A 20,572-nucleotide genomic window follows, 5' to 3' on the forward strand; every position below is an offset into this window, starting at 1 on the left:
TCTGTAGCATTTGCTATCTAGAACTCGGGTAATTTAATTAATGTCTGTTCCTGCACCAAGATAACATAACTTCTGCTCCTTTGTAAGAGAAGAAGGGATTTTGGAATGACATCCTCTCCTTGCTATTGTGAGCCTTAGTTGAGCACAGGCTGCAGAAACCCAAAATGGACTTCAACTCTTCTTGTGTAATCACAGCTCCAGATCTTCCTTTATCCATCTGTCATGAACTTCATTCCTCACAGATCCTCCAGTTCCTAAGTCTGTATACACTGGACATTCCAGGGTTTTGTCAAACACACTGAATTCAGTATTAAAATATAGGGCAAGGGTTGTTGCAGTGGGCCAGTGAGAAGGAAACTGAAGGCTTGAGGAGCATTTTCATGTGCCTTCTGCTCCATATGTTGCAAAAGGCTTGAGGCCTCCACTACATATTTGTAACATGTTTTGGAAACACTTCTTAATATTTCCACAAAGCTATCTGATGGAAGTTGGTATATCTAGGAGAGGGGAGTAGAATTTCACAGAATCACAGAATCATTTAGGTTGGAAAAGACCTTCAGGATCATCAAGTCCAACCTTTGATCTGTAAATTTAGATGCCTGGGTGGACGTGCAATCAAACAAGAGTTGCCAATGTTGTAGCCAAAAGTGCTTATGTACTCCTTGAACAAATGATCAGAAAAACAGCGAGTAGGAGTAAGGAGGCAATTCTACTTTGGAATGCTGCATCTAGACCTGGCATCCACATTTGGAAAGGCTGTTTAAAAATTGGCAAAGGTAGGGAGAAGAATCACTAAAAGGATTTATGAACTGAGGAAAATATCTGGTCTTGATAAATTTCAAGACCAGTCTGCTTAGAGTATCTAAAGGAAGACTAAAACGTGATGGGTGTAGTAAGTTCCCTCATGGAGAGAAAATGATAGGTGCTAAGAGGCTTTTGACCTTGCACAGAAAGACATAACAGAATATGGTGGCTATGAGGTGAAGCTGGATTAATTAAAAAAATAATATAACTTCAGCTGAAACAATCAACATGATTAGTGATGGGAGCAATAGCAAGGGAAGAAGACTAGTACTCAATCTCTTGTTGCCTTTGCAACAAAGCTGTCTGGAAGATCAGCTTTAGCTGACCAAAAGTAACTGGGTTCAGGACTGAGCATGTTGCATTTACTGCATCATGATTTATAGGCTGGATTAGTTTCCATTTGGTCTGAAACCATATTACTTTTTGGGATGAGACCCAATGCTGAGATCTTGAATTTTTGTTGTTATTAAAAAACCCATGGCATTCTTCCTGCGAGCCGTGGTAAACACTGTGGTGTTTTGACCCAGTTTCAGCATAAGTAATTATTTTTTTGCATATCTAAAATATCCTACTTCCTCTCCAAAACTGTCCTGCATCTTTACTGTTTCCTAAATACATCCTGAGTCTCATAGAAGAAAAATTTCGAAGTTGAACAAACAAGACTTGAAAATCTGTCCCCCTCTTACAGCACAGCACAGAGACAGAGGCTGCTGAGAAGCAGGAAGGAAACCTTCTCTGAAAATGGCAGTCTGCAGTCTTCAGTCTGTGGCGTTTCAATGCTGTGAAGATCACAGCCTGAAGAAGGAACAAAGGTGTGTGGGTCACTTCACAAATGTGGCAATTAAAAAAAAAAAAGAGTGCAATGAGAGGTTTAGTTAGTGCACTGAAACTGGAACCCAAATTCTACTTGTTCTTCTCATGGGAATAAATAACAATTAAAATAGTGCTGCTTTTTGTGCCTTATTTACAGAGGACCCAGTCTTTGGCACAAGAGAAAGGAGACGAGCTTTGTCTGTTTGGCTGGTTGTGTATCTGATCCTTTTGCAGTAGAGAGGAGCCCAAACCATCCAGGCAGCTCCTGGTGAGTTCCCACTCTGAGGGGTTTTGCACAAGCTTGGCAGATGTGCCTCCCAGGAGCATCCTTCCTGGCAGGAGAGGATGTGCGTGTTTGGCCAGGGCTCTGGGCAGGGGAGAGGGAAGGAGGCCTGGTGGAGGAGGGGAGATCTGCCCTGCCTCAGCCGCAGCATCACGGGGAGCTGCTCGTGGGCAGCCTCTGCTCACAGTGACTCAAGGGGCACGAGGACCAAGGACCTGAAACTGGCCTTCTCTGAGCCTGCAGGGACCTCTGGCAAGCTGTGGATCCCCATCTTCTGTGTCTTAATTTTCTTAAAATTAGATCTTTTACCCTATGCCTTTTTTCTGTCACAATCCACACTTGCCTGTGATTGTTCCATTTTACCTGAATAGAAGTTCATTGGAAATGGAACAATGGGGATGATGAGCCTTCTCTAGATCAGTGACAGAGGTGAAAATGGTGCCTCTGAGGTCTGGGGAGACCCACCTGTCCCAACATTGTGCACACTGTGCCTGGGTCTTTCCATGACTTGGACAAGATATAAGGCATACCCTCTGTTCTTCAGAGAGTTAATGAAGTATGTCACAAGATTATTTTGATGCAATTTTATTTTGAACTATTAGAAACCTTTCAGCCTGAAACAGGGTCCTAAAACAGCAATACTCCCTTCCTTATGATAAGGTAATGTTCTGTAGTTTCCTGTAACTTTGACATGTCTTTTCTTTTCTTTCCAGATCAAGGCAAGAGCCTAGAGGCTGAAAAATAGTATTATTATTTTAACCAAAGGAAAAAAAAAATGTTGCTCAGAAGTTTGACTAATAAAATGTTTATTCTAATTGCAAGCACCAAGTGATACTTTTAAGGTTTTTAAAAAAATGTGGCTTAACTCAGAATAGGCATAGAATAATTTCACTTTGTACACTTCAGGGACTCTCAGAAAATTAAAAGACAACTTCTCAAAAAATAATTTATAGGATTAAATGTGTTCTAGGTGGAAGGAGGCCAGCGATGTCTTTAAAGTTAGAGCTCTCACTTTGTTACCCAGTCTTTTGCTTTGCTCTGGGTAGTGATAAAGTTTCTGGGACTAAATGAAAGCTTTGTGTCAGCAGGAAATTCGGGGGAAACAGCTTGTCTTTCTAAGTTTCAGCAAAAGTAAGAACCTTCAAACACAGATTCCAGCAGATTTGGGCTTGGTAAACAAGATGCTGATGTCTTAAAGTTTCTCTGTGTCAGAGCTCATCATGGAAGACATGGATAGGCACTGACAGCTGTGTGCTGTCCCCCTTCTCCAGTATAAACCAGTCCTGATCCTTGTGCAGGTAGCTAGGGATACAAGCTGGAGCACTTACTTCAGCATTGGGCAACAGGATCAAATCTGTCACACTGCAAAGCACTTTCTTATCTAAAGCAAAGGATTAGCACTTCTGAAAAGAGCCACATATAAAAAACTCAGGAAAAACCTGAAAGAAACTCATATTTCACACCAGTTACGTCCAGAGGCACTGTGATATTGGTGTACTCTCTACTTTTCCTGTTCCTGTTGGGCAACCTAAGAGGTGGCCAGGATGCTTCACTTGTGTTTCAATGGACTCCACTGATGGGGAAACCTATGGGAGTGACATGTTAACCCTCAGGCTTCAGCCATACACAATTATGAGAAATCTCACCCTTGCCTCTCTATTTACACTGAGATTTTCCATATCCCTCCCAGCCCTAGGTCTGCTTCTGAGACGGCTTGCACTTCAGGCCCAGAAATTCAGTTTTGAGCAAAAAATGTCCTGTTGAAAGGAGACCAGATACTTCCTGTGGTTAAAAATAAATGTGTGTGCAACCTAATCAGCATGGGTGGGTGGGAGGGAAGTGAGGTAGTAAGGGTCAGGTGGAGCTCTACTGATAAAGGCATGGAAATGCAAGGCAGTGGGAATATACCTTTTCAGGGAGAAGACTCAGCATTAGGGACAGTTGCAGCACAAGAGACAAGCAGGAGGAACCAGAAGCTGTAGTGTAATCAAAAGATCAAGTCTTTTCAACAGAAGCTTTGGAAGACATTTAAATTGCTGTCCTAAATTAGTGAGTTGAAACTATCTGGTTTTAAAAAAAAAATTAATTTTCATTACAGCCAGGCTTCTTTGACAGGACTACAAACATTTTGCAGAGCCTCTTTGGTTGAGAAAATGAATTTTTTTATTATATCTTCTATTGCAGATTTTCTGATAGCAAACTTCTTATTGGAGCTAAGGGAAATGTATAATTTTCCAAACTGTGTTTTGCAGTAATTTTGACATAGTTTGTTGTTGCCCTGCTTGCATCAGAGAATGTTTATAGACACCTACAGGCATTGTGGCTACATGCTGTCCTGAAGACAACTGCCCCCAAAAGAGAGTCCTCCAGAAGGGCATATCCTGGCCCAAAAAGTCTACATGAGTTTGGGGATGTGTAGAGGAAATGTAGCTCAGATTAAATGGATCATTGAGGTAAAACCCCTCTAAGCAGAGAGAGGTCTTAGCTCTGTAAGCAGACAAGGTAGAAGCACTGATGAGAGTCAGCAGTGATTCTGAGCTCTCTTAATCACCTGAGCTCATTAGCCATACTGTCTTCATCAGGAGGTGAGTGGGGGAGAGGGGAAGCCACCACCACTGCTTTTCTGGGGTGGCACCCTCAGCTGCAGGGTGGCCCCTGACACGTGAGCAGCAGAGCTGTGTCTCAGCCAGCAGGCTTGGACAGTGTGCATCTGGAGAGGGCTTCCCCAGCCCTAGGGAGAAGGGAGGTTCATTTTCCAGCCATAGATAAGATTAGATTCACTCCTCTGTTCTGTGTGTACTGTTCTGCTTCTATGAGTTAAACATGCAGCCAGAGAACAGGACAGCATCCTTCCATCAATAAATACAGAGCAGATAATTTAAAGAATGATTGTGAGAATTTCATTGTTTGAAAAGTTAAGCAGTGGATTTGAGGCATGCAGTATGTTTTTAATTAGCATTATTATTCAAAGTGAGCAATACTGGACAGGCTCCTTGAGTTCTCTGATAGCATATTCATTAGCTAATCAGCAGAGCTATTATTTTCCTTGAAGTGTGCCCTACTTTGTGGTACTGAAGTGCACACACTGATTTACTGGTAAGGGTAATTAAAGGCCATATCATAAACACCACTGACGTCATGGAATACTGCTCTTTAACCGCCTCTCCAGCTAACCCTTCCACATGGAAAAACAGATATTTTGCAGCTGACCCTCACCTGGAGTCAAGCATTCATTCTCCCTCTTCTAGCATCTCTGCAGCTTTGTGAACACATGGCAGCAGAGGATGCATTTATGGTTTCCCACACCCCTGAAGAATATGAATTTGAAAGTCTTTCATACACCAGCCTTTGCAAAAATCTCAATGCTGCTCAGAAGCTTTGTCACAAAATAGTCTTGTGCACAAGTTTCAAAGGAGAGCCTACATGTATCTAATCTATGTTAGTCAGAGGTAAAGCTCTTATGGGTCTGGGGAACTCATCAGAAAACAAGAGCTTTCCACAAAACATCCCTTGCACTTAGAGCTTTGCTGAAGGTGGAAATACAGAATACAGCCCCTGGTGGTATATTCCTTCCAGGTTCTAAATGGACATCTAATGTATAAGGGGAAGGCCAGAAGAACTGGAAGAACTGTAGCTAAACTGTGCATTCCTAACACACATCTCCGAGTACCTCTACATATGGGCTGCAAAATTTGGAGGATCTTCAGCACTGAAGTCTGAAAATAAGGGGTGCTTTGCATCCAGCTGAGCTGCTGGCTTGTAAATGCTGTAGAGGAAGGTGGGTGCACGAGTGAGGAAGGGAACATAGCCCAGGTGTGCTTCCTTCTTCTCTCCTGCTTTCTCTCCTTCCTTCTTCCTCTCCTTCCCTCTATGCTTTTGTTTCATCCCGTGCATTTTGGTTTGTTTTTTCCCAGCTACAGGTCTGTCACCCATATATTTCCAGACAGTTGAGAATCAGAAAATCTTTAAAGCCACAGCACTAAATAAAACAAATTCCTGATTTTTTTTTCCACCCATTTATTAGATTCCTCAGTATAAGAAAGTTGTGTCTGTCTTTACTGAAGTTCATTTAGTGATATCATTCCTGATAGCAGCCATAAGTAGGTCATAAAAATAGAATGGATAATCATCTTTCACTGTCACAAATGAAAGAAGCAAAAAGATACATACCGGTAACAAACAAAATGCAAAACACTTTATTTCAGAATATGTCATAAATATTTTTATATTTCAAAGTTATATATTCCTGTTTATCTAAAAAATGACTATTTCCAGTGCAGATGACTTGCTTCATTTGTAATTCAAAGCAATGACCAAAGTTCTGTTCTGATTATCAATTACTCACTTAAATGAGTTTGCTCTCTGTTCAAATGAAAATTAGCAGACACAATGGGATAAACCCACTTGTCCAGCCAGGTCTTGTCATGTTTTCCTGTTACTTTTGAGCTGGAAAGTGCTCTGTCCTCCCTCCACAGCTCAGACATACAATGGGGTTTATTATCCCCATTTTAAGGATCAACAGGGATTTAGAAAGCCTCTGTAGTTTTCCTACAATCTCACAGGAGTCAGTCACAGACAAGACATTTACTGAGTATCTTTTAGATTCTGGGCAATGTCCCAGCTGGAGTCTCTTGTAGTATCTCACCAGTGCCAGGACACAGGCAGTGGTGTGTGACAACTCCTGTTAGTGACCACCTGGCATGGCTTGGTTTTGTTTGGGATCACCTAGCATTTTCCCAGCTGTTGCCCCTGGTGAGGGAAAAGCAGCTGAGCCAGGGACTGGTCCTGGTTTGGATTGTTGCCCTCTTGCTCTGGAGGGTGAGAGCTTAGCCAGAGGGACATAGGATGTGCTTTGCAGTGCTCCTCCTTTAGCTGTTCCCTGGCCCATTTTATTTCCCAGCGTAGGTACGGCCACTTGGCATGCATTTGTGGTTTGTGTTTGTCTGCTGGCCTGGAAGTGACATATTTCAAGACTGGTTGGTGAAGAAAGAAGAGGAAACATGATATGAAATGTGGATGAGTCTTATGTGACCCCGAGCCAAGCCCTGCCTCAAGACTGGGGATATGTTTTCATGAAGGATCGTGATTCTCTGCCCATGCAGTGTCAGCACAAAGCAGAGATAGGCCCCAACACGTGACTCTTTAGTGACTAGTTTGAATGGAAATGTGTGATTTCTGAACAGATTTATTGTGCAAGCAAAAATGTATTTGCTAAAGATTACAGCAGTGTGTTTGCTCTGAATGCTGAGCCTAGGAAAAAAAGACTGCCCTGTGTGACTTTTCATAACACAGTGAAGTAAGGTCTGTGGTGTCAAATACCTGCTTTAACTTTGTTAGCCCTATCCCATGGACAGGGATCAGGCAATGGTAGCAGAGTAGAGCTGGGGATGCAGAGATCACTCTCTGGCTCAGCCTCCAGCTCCTGCCTCCCCCTGTGGATGGGGGTGACAGACCTATTTACCACCCACATAGCTTCAAGATCTGTGCCAGCAGTGTCACTTACATGCCCACTGTTCCCTGATGTTGCCAAAACTCTTCCCTGCCCATGTGTGGGGGGACATCAAGGAGCTCTTTGGCCCACTGGGGTCCCTGGAGTCCTTCCCTAGACTTCCTCCAGCTTCTTTCTGCCACCTCCTTCTCAGGGTGTCAGGAACCCAGGACGCTCTGCTGTTGAGAACCAGGACTCAGCCTTGGACCTCTAATTAGTCATTATTGCTTCAGATAGCCAATATTATTACCCTTATATTAGTGGTATCACGTTGTGTAATTGCATAGCTGGAAGGTTTGTGGAGGAGTTGGAACCATGATTCTGCTACAGTGACCATTACCCTTGAAATGCACCTCCCAGCTGAGGAGCTGGGTCCCTTCCCCTTCAGAGCTATTTTTCAGAGTGGGTTCATGAGCATTTCCACTGAAGATAACTCATGGGCCACATAGTTCAGCAGGCAATCAACCCTCCTGGGCTGAGACCGTATGTGTTCTGGTACTGGGACCCACATGGGTGGAGGGCAGGGGTGTCTCAGGCTTTTGGATGAAGGAAAGTGGGTGCAGAGTGCCATCTGGGGAGTTCCATAAGTCTAAATCAACCCTTTTTCTTTTGTCTTTTTAAAAAAAAGATTAAAAGCATTCAAGTGACTGATCTGCAACATGCAGACCTCGGTTTAGTTTGGAACTGAGATTCAGACGCACTTGTAGACAAAAATTAAAAAATGTGATCTTATAGGCATACTCAGGGTCAGCTGATAAAAATAATTATTTTGCCAGTGTGTTGAATCCAGTTACCTGTTCCATCACTCAATTTCCCTGGCAGAAACATTCCTGGGACTTTCTTTTTGCTGATACTCTGCTGCACTGTTTGGACAAAATTTCTTGTTTGGAAATAGAAATGCAGCCAGCTGGCAAGTTATCTTGGAGCTGTCCTTGTACAAGGGAAAACGGGGCTCGATTTGGTCTGGAAATCTGCTAACATTTGCTGCCATGGCATTTTTGCCAGTCTTCATGACGCCAGCGTATGGAGGAATGCTGCAGCACATGTATTTGAGGGGGTTTGTTTAGTGTAAGGGCATCTGTAGGAGGAGTAGTTTCCTGAAAGGAACAAGTGGAGTGGCTGACCTTGCACTGATTCTGCTGACAGTTCCTGCTTGAAATAAGGTTGCACCGGTCTAGTGCAACATCACTCACCTCCAGTCAGGGAGTTTCAAACTGGTAGGAGACATAAAAGAGCTATATAAGAGTAACACATCCACAGGCATCCCTCTGCACCAAACACGGGATCTGAGCATGTGAAGGCTCTGAAGAAACTCAGCTCCAGACTGAAAGTTGCAGTCAGTTTGTGAAAGAAATCTCTCAGGTCTGCATATCTTCAGCCATCAGAATTCAAATCTAGTTCTGGACCCCAAGTCATGTTAAAGGCAAGAAAATGGAAAATATCCTGAAATAGGAATCAAAATGATCTCCAAAGTACTTGTTTTGCAAGGCCAGCAGGAACAGCATCTGCATAGCTGTTATTCAAAAATATGAAAATAAAAAAGCATTGTTGAAAACTGATTTAAGGGGCTGGGCAGATTCAGGTGCAAGGCAGGAGATTGAATGTTTTGCCTCTTTGCCCTCCTCATGCTTTATGCCTTGGAAACCTACCTATGTCCTGCCTGTTAATGAACATCTGCTTTTGATTGTCACAAACCCATATATTTCAGTAAAATAAACATACCTGATCTCCACTTGGGAAAGAGCCTATTGTTTCTGCTGTGCCAGGTTCAAATATTGCTTTTAAATCAGAGATGGACATTTTTTTTCTCACTTGCCTAATAGTTACCTTTAAGTGCTAAATGACTCCATCAGGAATTATGCTTCTGTGTTTGGACTAGCTTCAGGACATGGTCTGAAATGTTGCCTTTTCTTAGGTGTCTGATGGGTTCTCTGTTGAAGGACTATCTCCTGGCTATACCTGCTGTTGGTGTTAGAAAATAAATATATCTTTTCAAAGCTAATTCTCTGTTAGCCCAGCTGGAGACTGAACTAAACGCAAGTGACAACAATAAAACATGGCCTTACCAAGTCTGTTCATCTTACCTGGTAAATCAGAACTACTGTCTTTTTTGAAACCAAGATAGTTGTTACCATTATTACTATTGTCTATCTGTCTGTGTGACTTCATGCCTGACAAGGGCTCCAGAAACCTGCATGATAAACAAATTGGGTAAAAAATATATGTGCAGTCACCATGAAAGTTGTGCAGGGCCAGAGCTCCTGGCTCCCCAGAACAGATAGACCTTGACATGTCGTGACATGGTGCTTGCTGCTTGCTGACCTGTCAGTCTTATTCTACAGCATGCAAATCACTGTTTCTACATGTGGGAGAAATCAACATCTATTGGTTTCATGTTGACTATTGGACTATATGATCATGACCATTTTAATAATGATTTTGGTCTTGCCTTAAAACAGCACTGCAAGCAGCTGAGGTTCCTCACCTTCACATTTTCAGTCTTGGTTTTAACTAGACACTGCAATTAGTTGTGAAATAATGGGGGTAGGAGGGATTTTCTACTTGAGCAAGTCAAAGTTTCAAGATTTAATCCCACTTATTTATATATTTATTATGTCCTACCTAGATGTCAGAAAAAGCATTTAGCAGTTTAGTTGTAGGGAAAGCATCCGTGCAAATGTACTGGTTGAAACAGAATACCCTTCTAGTCCAGTACTCTGTTAATAAAACTGTTTACAAAATACTGGCTACATGCTTGGGAAACACGAGAACAGGACACATATGTATATTTTCCTTAAAGTCCCTTGCACACTGACCACTTTGAGCTCAGAGTGTTTTAGACTTTCCTAGACATCACAGTTTGTCTATCCAGTAGCTTGCAATGGATCTCTTGTCCAGAGCTTGTCCTGTTCCTTCCTGAGGCACAGGTTGCTGCAAGAACCAACACTCCCTTTGGCTTGTTATGAACCGTGGTCCTATTTGCTTTATTTGATGGTTCCTAAGCCATCTTTTGAAGATGCTCTGGACAGCTGATGTTTCTCAAGTCACTTCTGATAGATGACTGCCTTTAATGTCTCAGAACCTGGATCCTCCAAGAGCATGTGGCCTACATCAAATTGACATTGCTGATTGCTATTTGACAGGAGTGTGGTTGCCCACATGCAGTGTTTTGCCATCAAAGGCTGCGTTCATCTTGGGAGAGCGAGTTGTGAGAAATGGACAGAAGTGGTTTAATCCATAAGGAAGCCTGTGCTGCAGAACTGGCTTGTTTGTGCACAGCAGGTCTCTCAGCGATATCCAAAATCATCAAGCCAAAAGCACAAGCACAATGAGGCTGTCCTACACCCTGAACCTGCCCAAAGGCACAGGACTTGCTGCTGAGGAGAGCAGTTGGCCAAGGGCATGCCACAGCTCATAAAGAACATGTTCAACCTATGCCTGGACACAGGGTCAGCTGCAAAAAGAGCATTCTCAAGGATTCCAAAGTGTCTCCTGATATGTCTGGTTGGGAAGAAGTATGTTTTGGGAGATGCTTTCAACTCTCTCTATTGTGCATTTCCTTTTTGGCTTGCTGCTCACCAGTCTGTCCTCACAGGAAGTTTCTGCTTTGCTAAAATTAATGCATGGTTGACTCCCGGCAGATATCTCCAGTTTCCCAGGTATTGGAGGGTTCTTCACTCACATCTCAAACCTAGGTCAAATTAAGGCCAGATCTGTGCTCAGATGGGTGCTCTTCCAACCCTTTGAGTTTCCAGTCAAAGACAGCCCATTGTGCATAATTTATTTTCTTTTTATCTTTTGCCCTTCTCAAGTATCCACCAAAAATGGATCATGATTTGTGCATAACAATCATGCAGCTGCCAGAATACAGGGACTGTGGAGTGGGCAGTGAGGGAATACTCTGCCATTACTTATTACTTATCCTCAGCAACTGAGAATACTCCACAGAATGACTCAGTGAACTATTACCTCACATTGCTCATGTGAGCAGCATCATGGAAAGGCTGGAACAGCAGCAGCCTTTACCTTCCCCTGCCCCCAAAGGCAAACGAACCATTAATGGTGCAGTAAAGCAGCAGAGCAAAGGTGTGTTTGCTGCACAAGGCTGGTCTCATAAAACTGAACTTTGCCCAAGACTGAACGAAATTGTAAGAAAGTCACAGTCAACAATTAAGGACATGTTTTTTATATGGGAAAGTTATTTATGACCTTCATCTGGCATTTTATAAAGTTTTAATTTTGTTACACAACATCCATTCCTTTCATGCTTTGGCAGGAGAGATGTTAAGGCATTAGGATAGATGCAATAACCACATTTTTTTATGCTTACTTGTTATTGAACTACCTTCTCCTCTTTAAAGTGTTTTATGGTCGAGTTACTCTATTTGCATAATTACTGCCACATCACCAGTCAATCAATTTTATGTGTTTCTCTCCTAAACCAATCTAAAATATGGTACGTATATAAAAACATCACCCATGATTATACAGACTTCACATTTATTATTGCTTCAGGTCAAAGATATATGATAAAATTACTCTCTGTTATTTCCCCCTCCCTTCCTGCTTCTTTAATGCACAACTCTGAACACTTTCTTTAGTATTGTTTATCAGCAGTTTTATTTTTCTCTGAATGGGAGACAAAAGAAAATAAGTAATGGAGCTAGTCAAAACAAAGCAAGTAACTACCACAAGAAGCTATGAGGATTGCTCATTTTTACAAGCATGTGGAATCACGAGCGACTGTACACATTGATAGACTTGTCACACAGATATCTGCAGGAAAGACAAAATATTCCTGCTTTCTGGGTAAATTACAGACTTGAAAATAAGTGGTTCCAATGTAACCTGGGCTCCTGTGACAGATGAAACTTGATGGTTCTATTTCACATCTTGGTGAAATATAAAAACCAAGAGAACCCAACTTCAAGTTAGATGATGTGACTGACATAAGTGTCATCAGAAGCCAAGATGAACAAATTCCTTTCTGCATTTTACATACCAATTACACAGTGTTACACAATTCGTTGCTGTTATAAGTTGCACCAGTTGAATCTTGCCACCAGTCCATGTGCAAGGAGAAAATTCAGAGATAGTAGAAATCATTTATAATGAGAAGTACTTTATTTCTTCATGGCAGGAGTTAGCTTCCAGTTATGAATTATCATAGAATAAACAATCTGATATGTTCTCCAAAATTTTTTGCTGATCCTTGCTAATCTTCCATCCAAGGTACACCACAACGGACTTGACTTTTTATCCTTCTTACTGCAGACTTACTGAGTGTAAAAATCACTTCTGAACATTTGAAGGAAAAATGAAAAACTAGATTGTTTCCTGCAAAAAGTAAAATATAACAGTAAGCATACTTATCAAAATTCTCGGCTCCAGAAGATCCCAAACAGAGCCAAAAAATATGTAATATCTCACTTCTGCTGACGACTAATTTATCTTGTTCTCCTCAGTGTCCAAAGTATCAGTGCTGTGTTTTTGTGTTTAGATTCAAATTCTAATGGATCAGAGCACAGCGGTTTGAAGTGAATGGCAAAATTCCCACTTATTTTCATGAAACAAGAATTTACATCTGCTCCAGTAAAAGGTTTCTTGGTTCTCACTATCCTGGTCTGGGTGGTGTGATCCTCTGTTTCTATGTGCTCTACTTTAGCTCATTGTTGATTCAAACTCTGCTTTTTGCATGCTGCTAGGAAATAATCCAGTGTGCTTTAAATTGGAAAACTCTAGAAGCAACCAGAAGGTGAGCTGATTGCTATTTGTGGTTTTAAAGTAAGTTCTTCATTGCTGACAAAATTTTATAGGCAAATAGTGGTTTCTTTTAAGCAGCTTTCATTGCAGCTGTTGACAGCTTCCTTCAGAAAAGCCAAGCTTCACCACTGTAAAAATAATGTGTTCAGTCTTATCCTGACAGGGACAACACTATCAACAAGCTCCTGTCTTCTGCTTGATAAAAAAGGCTTAATAAAGCAGCCTTTGTATAAAACATACCGTGACAAAAGCAGCATGCAAGCAAAGACAAGGTAGATCATTTGACTAACTCATATTGGGAGAAAATTTGGAGTAGATGTTTGTAGGTAGATGCTGATCCCTGCTTGAGCTGAGGGATTGGACCAGCTGACCTCCAAAGGTGCTGTTGTGGTTTAGCCCCAACCAGCAACTAAGCACCACACAGGTGCTCACTCATTTTCCACCCACCAGGGCAAGTGGGAAGAGAATTGGAAGGGTAAAAGTGTGAAAACTTGTGGCTTGAGATAAAAACAACTTAACAATAATAATATTACTACTAATAGTAATATAACAACAACAATAATAATAGCAATAATATAATGAAAAGGAAGAAAAATTTAAAAAAAATGAAGAAGAGTGAGAGCAAAATAAACCACAAAAAAGATGAGTCCTGCAAATTAAAAACAACTGCCCACCACCAACCAACTGACCAGCCAGCCTCCAAGCAGCTTCCCCTGGTCAACTTTCCCCCCAGCTGAATAAGTTAAGCAGGACAGCATGCAGTCTGTGATACCCCTGTAGTCAGCTGGGGTCAGCTGTCCAGGCTGTGTCCTCTCCCAGATCCTTGTGCACCCCCAGTCTTCTCACTGATGGGGTGGGGTGAGGGGGAGAAAAGGCCCCGAGGCTGTGTAAGTGCTGCTCAGCAATAACAGAAACATCCCTGAATTATCAATGCCATTTCCAGCAAAAATCCAAACCGCAGTCCCTGTTAGAAGAAAATGAACCCCACCCCAACCCTTGGGTGCTTCCAACCTCCACCATTCTATGATTCTGCAAGTACTTAATCCAAGAGAAACCACTACCTTCCCAGTTGAGCCATATATTTTTTCCTCTTCCCCAGGCAGTGTTTCCTACCACCTACCAAACCTGCAAGTGTTTCCAGTGGTTTTGCAGCCCTTCCTGAATCCTGACAATGTGCTCATGTGGTTGTCCCTGAAAGGTTGGGGTATCATACACCTCTCTGTGCACATATAACAATGTTCAAACATAACAAACGTGTAATGCAAAGACTAATCCGTCTTGCCACTCTTTTCCAAGCATAACACAAGTTCCTCTGCTCTGTTGAGCCAGATTCTCTTAGGCTCCAGGGTGCTTTTTTGGAGTACTCTTTCTGGAGGGCTAAGCAAGAAACTGCATTAAGAGGCTGTAACTCTGCACTTCTCAGAGCTGTGGGCTTGGTCTCCTCAGGAGAGAATCCTTGATTTAGGAACTCACTTCCCCCTTCCTGTGAGAAACCCTGGGTTTGTTGACTTTCCCAACACATTGCACAGGCTATCTATTTACTCAGGCTTTTTCTGAGCGGGTGGGTTTCGTGTGGAGGATCTTTGACATTTCCGTGTGCTTGCAGTTCTTTGAAAGACATCCCTTTAAATGCTTACAAGTTTCCACGCTTAACTACTTGTCCCTTATGACTCCTAAAAACTCGTAGATGGACTAAGATAGAAAAAAAAAATTGCTTCCCTCCCCACACAAGCCTGTGTACCAGTCCTTTAGCAATTAAGGGAGGAAACCAGACTTCCTCCTTCTCAGGGATGCCAGACGTTGCTGTCCCAGTCGTTGGCAGTGCCGGAGCAGGAAGCGTCCCTCGTCCTCAGGCACTCACATCCTCACAGTCTGAGGAGAAGCTGGCAGATGAGTGCAGCAGGGCCAGCCTTACCAACAGGAACAATCTCCTGTGGAGCACTTTGGAGATCAAAAAGGATGTGCTGTTATTAGCTGGGCTCTCCACCAGCTGCAGCAGGACGACAGGGGCCAAGGCAGCACCAATCCTCCTGCCCAGGGAGGCGAGGGAGGAAGGATGAAGGGAGCAGGGAAAGGGAGAGTTTTGGACTGAGTTGATAGCAGAATAAAATATTTTTCGAGTTGTAAATCTACTAGATAAACTAATCTCAGGCTTTATGAGATTCCAGATGAAATGCAGGAATATGCCAAGCTTCTCATTTTTATTTCCAAATGTTGAGTTAATTTGGATCCAATCTGAGCCAAATTTCGCCTTAGTGTAAGCAGGTGCAACTCCATTGGATTGAACAGAGTTACACCCATTTACAACAGGGATGGATTTGTCCTGAAGTGATTTAAATAGGGCAGAAAAGAGCACACATGTTTCCAGTGTTTCATCTTTGAACCATGAGATACATGAATTGAAAAAAAAAGTGTTCTCAGTCTCTCTCACACAAATTTGTGGCCTAGTGGAAGGCTCTATTTAAACACAGGAGCTTACTATCTTTCCTTCTTTTGTTCATTTGTTGCCACTTCCACCCACTTTATTTTCTTCCTCATCCTTGCTTTTAATCTCTAATTAATATGGTATTTTTTTTTGCAAAAGACGTACCACAATTGTGGATGAGGATTTTTGAATTCACATTACATAGATGTTATCTCATTTCCTTCAGATTTCAGTCTAATTAGATACTGAAATAAGGTCTAATTTGTAATTTTCACTGCAATTTTTGTGGGCACAGTGTTTAATCCTGTTCTCTGTATTATTTAAAATAGAAAGCAAACTATAATATTGGGAAATACATGCCTCCCAGCAAAACCAGTGACTGTTACTTGCTTCCCTGCTCATTTAATAGTAAGGCTGAACATAGAAAACAATCTTATGTGTAGAATATAATAAATTATACATTGACTTGACACCAAAACTTCTTTTTAAGACAGAAAATAGGTATATAACCACAGTTAGCACGAAAAACAATGTAGCTACAACTGTTTCCTTGAAGGGTTTGGGGAGTGAGGAGAGTATCTGTTGACTAATTATCTCCATTTTTAAGTTTCTTTGTCTGTCTCCTGCTTGGGATTTTTTTTCATCCACAACACACTGGCCACTCACTTTGGCTCCGGTGAGAGGCAGCATAGCAGGATGGCAGGATGGTAGGATGGTAGGATGGCTGGATGGTAGGATGGTAGGATTGCAGGATGGCTGTCTGTCAGGACAGCAGGATGGCAGAATGACAGGATGGCTGGATGGTGGGATGGCTGGATGGCTGTCTAGCAGGATAGCAGAATGGCAGGATGGCTGGATGGCAGAATAACTGGACAGCAAGTTCTACCCAAAGCATGCAGGAGGGCCTCAGCTCCTGCATGTTTCTCACAGATCCAGCAGCAGCTCTGGGGGACAGCTCTGGCTGCTTCTGGAGATCAGTACCACCTGGCTTTTATTCTCCACCCCAGATATTCCCAGCTCACAGCCTCTGAGTGCTGCCCCGTGCCCCTTGGGTGCATGCAGGACGCCTGTGTGTTATCCGCTTCCTTCCTCATTGCCCCCTGCCATGACACAGCCCAGGGAGCCCCACAGTCCCATTAAGGAAGGAAGCCACTAACCTGCTGCCCTCTGCCTTTGTGGGAAACATTCTCTGAGCCTTCAAGAGCTTATTTTGTGCAAGGGGGTTGTGAAAACAAAAGTCCATGCATTAGGTTGCCTATTTGTGCCTGGTAGCATGTTCTGACCAGAACTATTATTTGCATGAGTAACCATTTTTCACATTTCAGCATGTCTGTGAGGACCCCAGAAGTGTTCAGCATCACAGTCAGGGTGCCAGCAGATCCCTCCCTGCCAGTCACCTTGGCACAAACACCCACCTGCTCCAACACCAGGACAACTACACCAGCAGGTCTCTGGCCAGTCCTTGGCTCAGCGCTTCACCAACACTGATGAAGATGCAACTGGACCTGAGCAAAAGCTCTGGGTTTACCCAGAGGAAAGAGAAAGATGCACTGTCCCATGGGGATGGAGGGCCACATGAGCTGAGACACTTTCTCTGCTCTGAGGTCTCCTGTGGCTCAGCTGACCCAGGCACTGCAAGGCTGGCCGTGGCACCAAGGCTGACCACTCTAGTCCTTCCCACTCCTCCAGGCAGCACAGCTGTCCAGTGATCTGGCTGGGGGAGAGTCAGACATCTTCAGAGCTTTCAGAGGATACTCATTTTCCAGCTAGGAAAATATGAACCCTCATAAAGATGCATGTGAGAACATCTTCTGGATATTCCCAAATGACAAGATACTCTGTTCACACCATAAATCCAGTAACTTATTCCCCTTAAATTTCAAGTAATACAGACAAAGCAATATAAATAAAGGTTCCAGTGTCCCTGAACTCACAGCAGCCTTTTTAGCAACAATAGCATCTTTGGCTGCAGAAAATACTTTAGGTTCAGGCCTGGAGGATGTTAAGCCTCATCTTGCACTTCCCCTTCAGCCATCCCTTTTGTTACTCAGGTTAATATTCTTGGCTAGAGCAGCTCATGCTGAAGGAAAAGGAACAAACATTTAGTCTTTTAAATGATCAGCCCTATAGTTGCTTTTTCTCTATTACTGCAAAAATTTTACCTAGTCTGCATTCAGCATAGGACTTAAAAGAATTTCTATCTCAGGCACAAATGGATCAATATGCTCTTGGACTTCAGTAAGATAAATCTGTGCATGTGCCATATCAAAACAGTGTTCAAAATGAAGAAAGATACACCAATAGTTATACAATTTCTAGGTTTTCTTGCTGTGAATTTATTACGTTTGAAATAATAAAAACTTGCAAGGGGCTGGGCAGGTATTCAGAATATGGTATTTCTCTGCTACCAAAGTCCTTCAGGATAAGTTTTCTTTAGAGGGTTAGTAGTTGGTTGCTTTCTTTTTAAATTGTTGTTTGTTTGTTTGTTTGTTTGTGCAGAGTTGGTACATAGAGACCTCAGCTACAGCATTGTTTGAAGGATAATATAAGTGACGGTAAGTCCTTCCCACTTGGAATGCTAAAATGGATTTGACAGGCAATGGTCCAGGCTCACTTTCATCTGTGACACTCTTTCAAATGATTCATCATCTTGAACATGAAAGTAACTTGATGATGTTATGACTTACCCCTAGATAAGACAACCAGTTCATCTGAAAGCAATTGCTCCAACTGACTGTCATGCAGATGCCTCAACAGTGACACTGGGCACTTGCTTATGTATTTTAATATCTTTTATGTGTGTTTTACAGGCACTGGGATCTCAGACCTGGGCAGGATGCTGGTGTGAAGGAGCATACAGTGTCTGCAACCCTACCATGCAACATCCTTGGTTAAGTAACTAGCCTTGTGCTCCATTTATTTTTCAGCCTAATAAAGCTCAGTAATTCCCAACTTTCCTTGATTTTGGATAAGTTAAATAATACAATTTCTTACCAAGTTTTAGTTTCCATTTCTATTAATTCTTCTAGGAAACTCAGTAGAATAAACTAACAGTCTGACAAACCTTGATTCCTATCTACAACTCAATGCTTCAGTGACCCTGCTTTGGCCAGGAGGCTGGGCCAGGCAGCCTCCAGGACTCCTTCCCAGCTGGTGTGACTCTGTGAGTCTAAAATGTGACTCTCTTAAAATGTACATATGCTTTTGGCACTATGCAGGTCTTTTCTGAAACCTGTGTGGGTTTGGTCTGCACAGCTATCAATATTTTTTTAAGGCAGTCACATTAGCCCTCCCCTTCAAAATTTAATCCTGTCACCCAGTTTGGCTCTTGCAAAGAAATACTTCCTTTAACATCTTCTAAATGGTTCATGCTTTTACTTCAGTCACTGCTGCTCCTGTAACTTTGAGATAAAAGCCTCTCAACCCTGAAGTTAATATGCATTTATTCTTGTTTCTGTTTTTTATGTCAATAATGATCGATTCTCTCAGAGACATGCAGGCTTTGGGGTCTCTGTTTCTTAATCAGTACCTAATTAGTGTCTAGTCACTGGGAGGAGACTCATGGCTTAGGAAGGCAGAGAGCACAGAGTGTCTCCAGAATATCCAAAAGTTAGTTTTGATACTCACCACTATACACACATACTGCCTTCTCCTTCATTCAGACCATGCTTTATAGGCAGAGCAATGCTGTCCATTTCCTGTGAACATGTGCAAAGCCGGTGGCTGGATTTTCTTCCCTTTAAACTCAGCCAAAAAGAGCAGTTCTCACTTTGCAAGTGTTGTCCAGCTGATGGGCACAGGCAGAACAAGGAACCTCTCCCAAAGCAAAGTGTTTGCTTCAGGCTCTGGAGCATGTGCTAAGAGAGTGATGAATTCCCATTTCCTTTGAGAGAGAACAAGGCAAACTCTGCTTTTAAAAGTACTCAGATCTGTTAAATATGTGCACAGATATTCCATTTCCTCTTAAATAGATACTGATAAATCAGTAGGACACAGGCACGAATTCTGATACTCCAATAGAGCTGTGACAAGTGAAAGAGGAATTTAATCTCATATTTTCATAGATCTAATCTATCCCATTCCTCAAGTTACTTTGAAATATCCAATTACATCTGAATTAATAAAATTGGAAGACATTTATTACCATCATTAGGGGCTTGAGTTGAAATCAGCTGTGAAATTGTGTGCATATTAACTTGCAGAGAACTTAGGAAGCCAGAAACCCATGGAACTGATTTTCTAAATGGCTGCAGAACTCTCTTACTGCATACAGAGCTGCTGACACATATGGCTGGCCTGGGCTGTGGGGCAAGAAGAGGCACAAGAGAAACGCTCAGTCTTCTTTTCCAGGCCCTTTCTTGTGTCTCTGCCCTGAGCTGAACCATCTCTCATCTTCCATTGGAGAGAGAGATTGAAGCTGTCAGGGAGGGATCAATCTTTGTTACTTAAAATTGGGTTACAAATTCTGGAAGTAAGAAGGTAAATACAAAAGATAGACTAAATTGCTAATTTCATTGTAAGCACAAGTTTATAAAGAAAAACTCTGACAAGGGGAGAACATGAAAAGATCTCATTTTCTCACACATTTCAAGACAGCCAATGAGACTGAACGACCTGTGAAATCTTAGAAAGAGTATTATTCCACAGCATCACTCAGCTCTCAGGTATCATACTTATCCATTATCAATTGCTACAATTCCAGAGCACAGTCTTATTGTGGCTGTGCTTCCATCCTTCATAATTTACCCATTAAGCTGCAGTTTTTGTTCTTCTCTGTCAAGTGTTAGCCACAGGGAATTTTCCCATTGTGATCCACAGACAGCACCATGTGAGAGGACTAAAGATGTGCCCAGACACCCTCATTATAGACAGCTGCAGGGGTACACAGGTGAATTTTTAGTTTTTAGTAATTGCTGCATTAGGAAAAGCAAGACACTCAGCAATAGGTAATTATCAGGAGCTGCTTTGAGTATTGCCTGTGGGGTGAAAAACCAGT

The sequence above is a fragment of the Molothrus aeneus genome, chromosome 1 (assembly GCF_037042795.1).
Source record: "Molothrus aeneus isolate 106 chromosome 1, BPBGC_Maene_1.0, whole genome shotgun sequence".
In the NCBI taxonomy this organism is placed as follows: Eukaryota; Metazoa; Chordata; class Aves; order Passeriformes; family Icteridae; genus Molothrus; species Molothrus aeneus.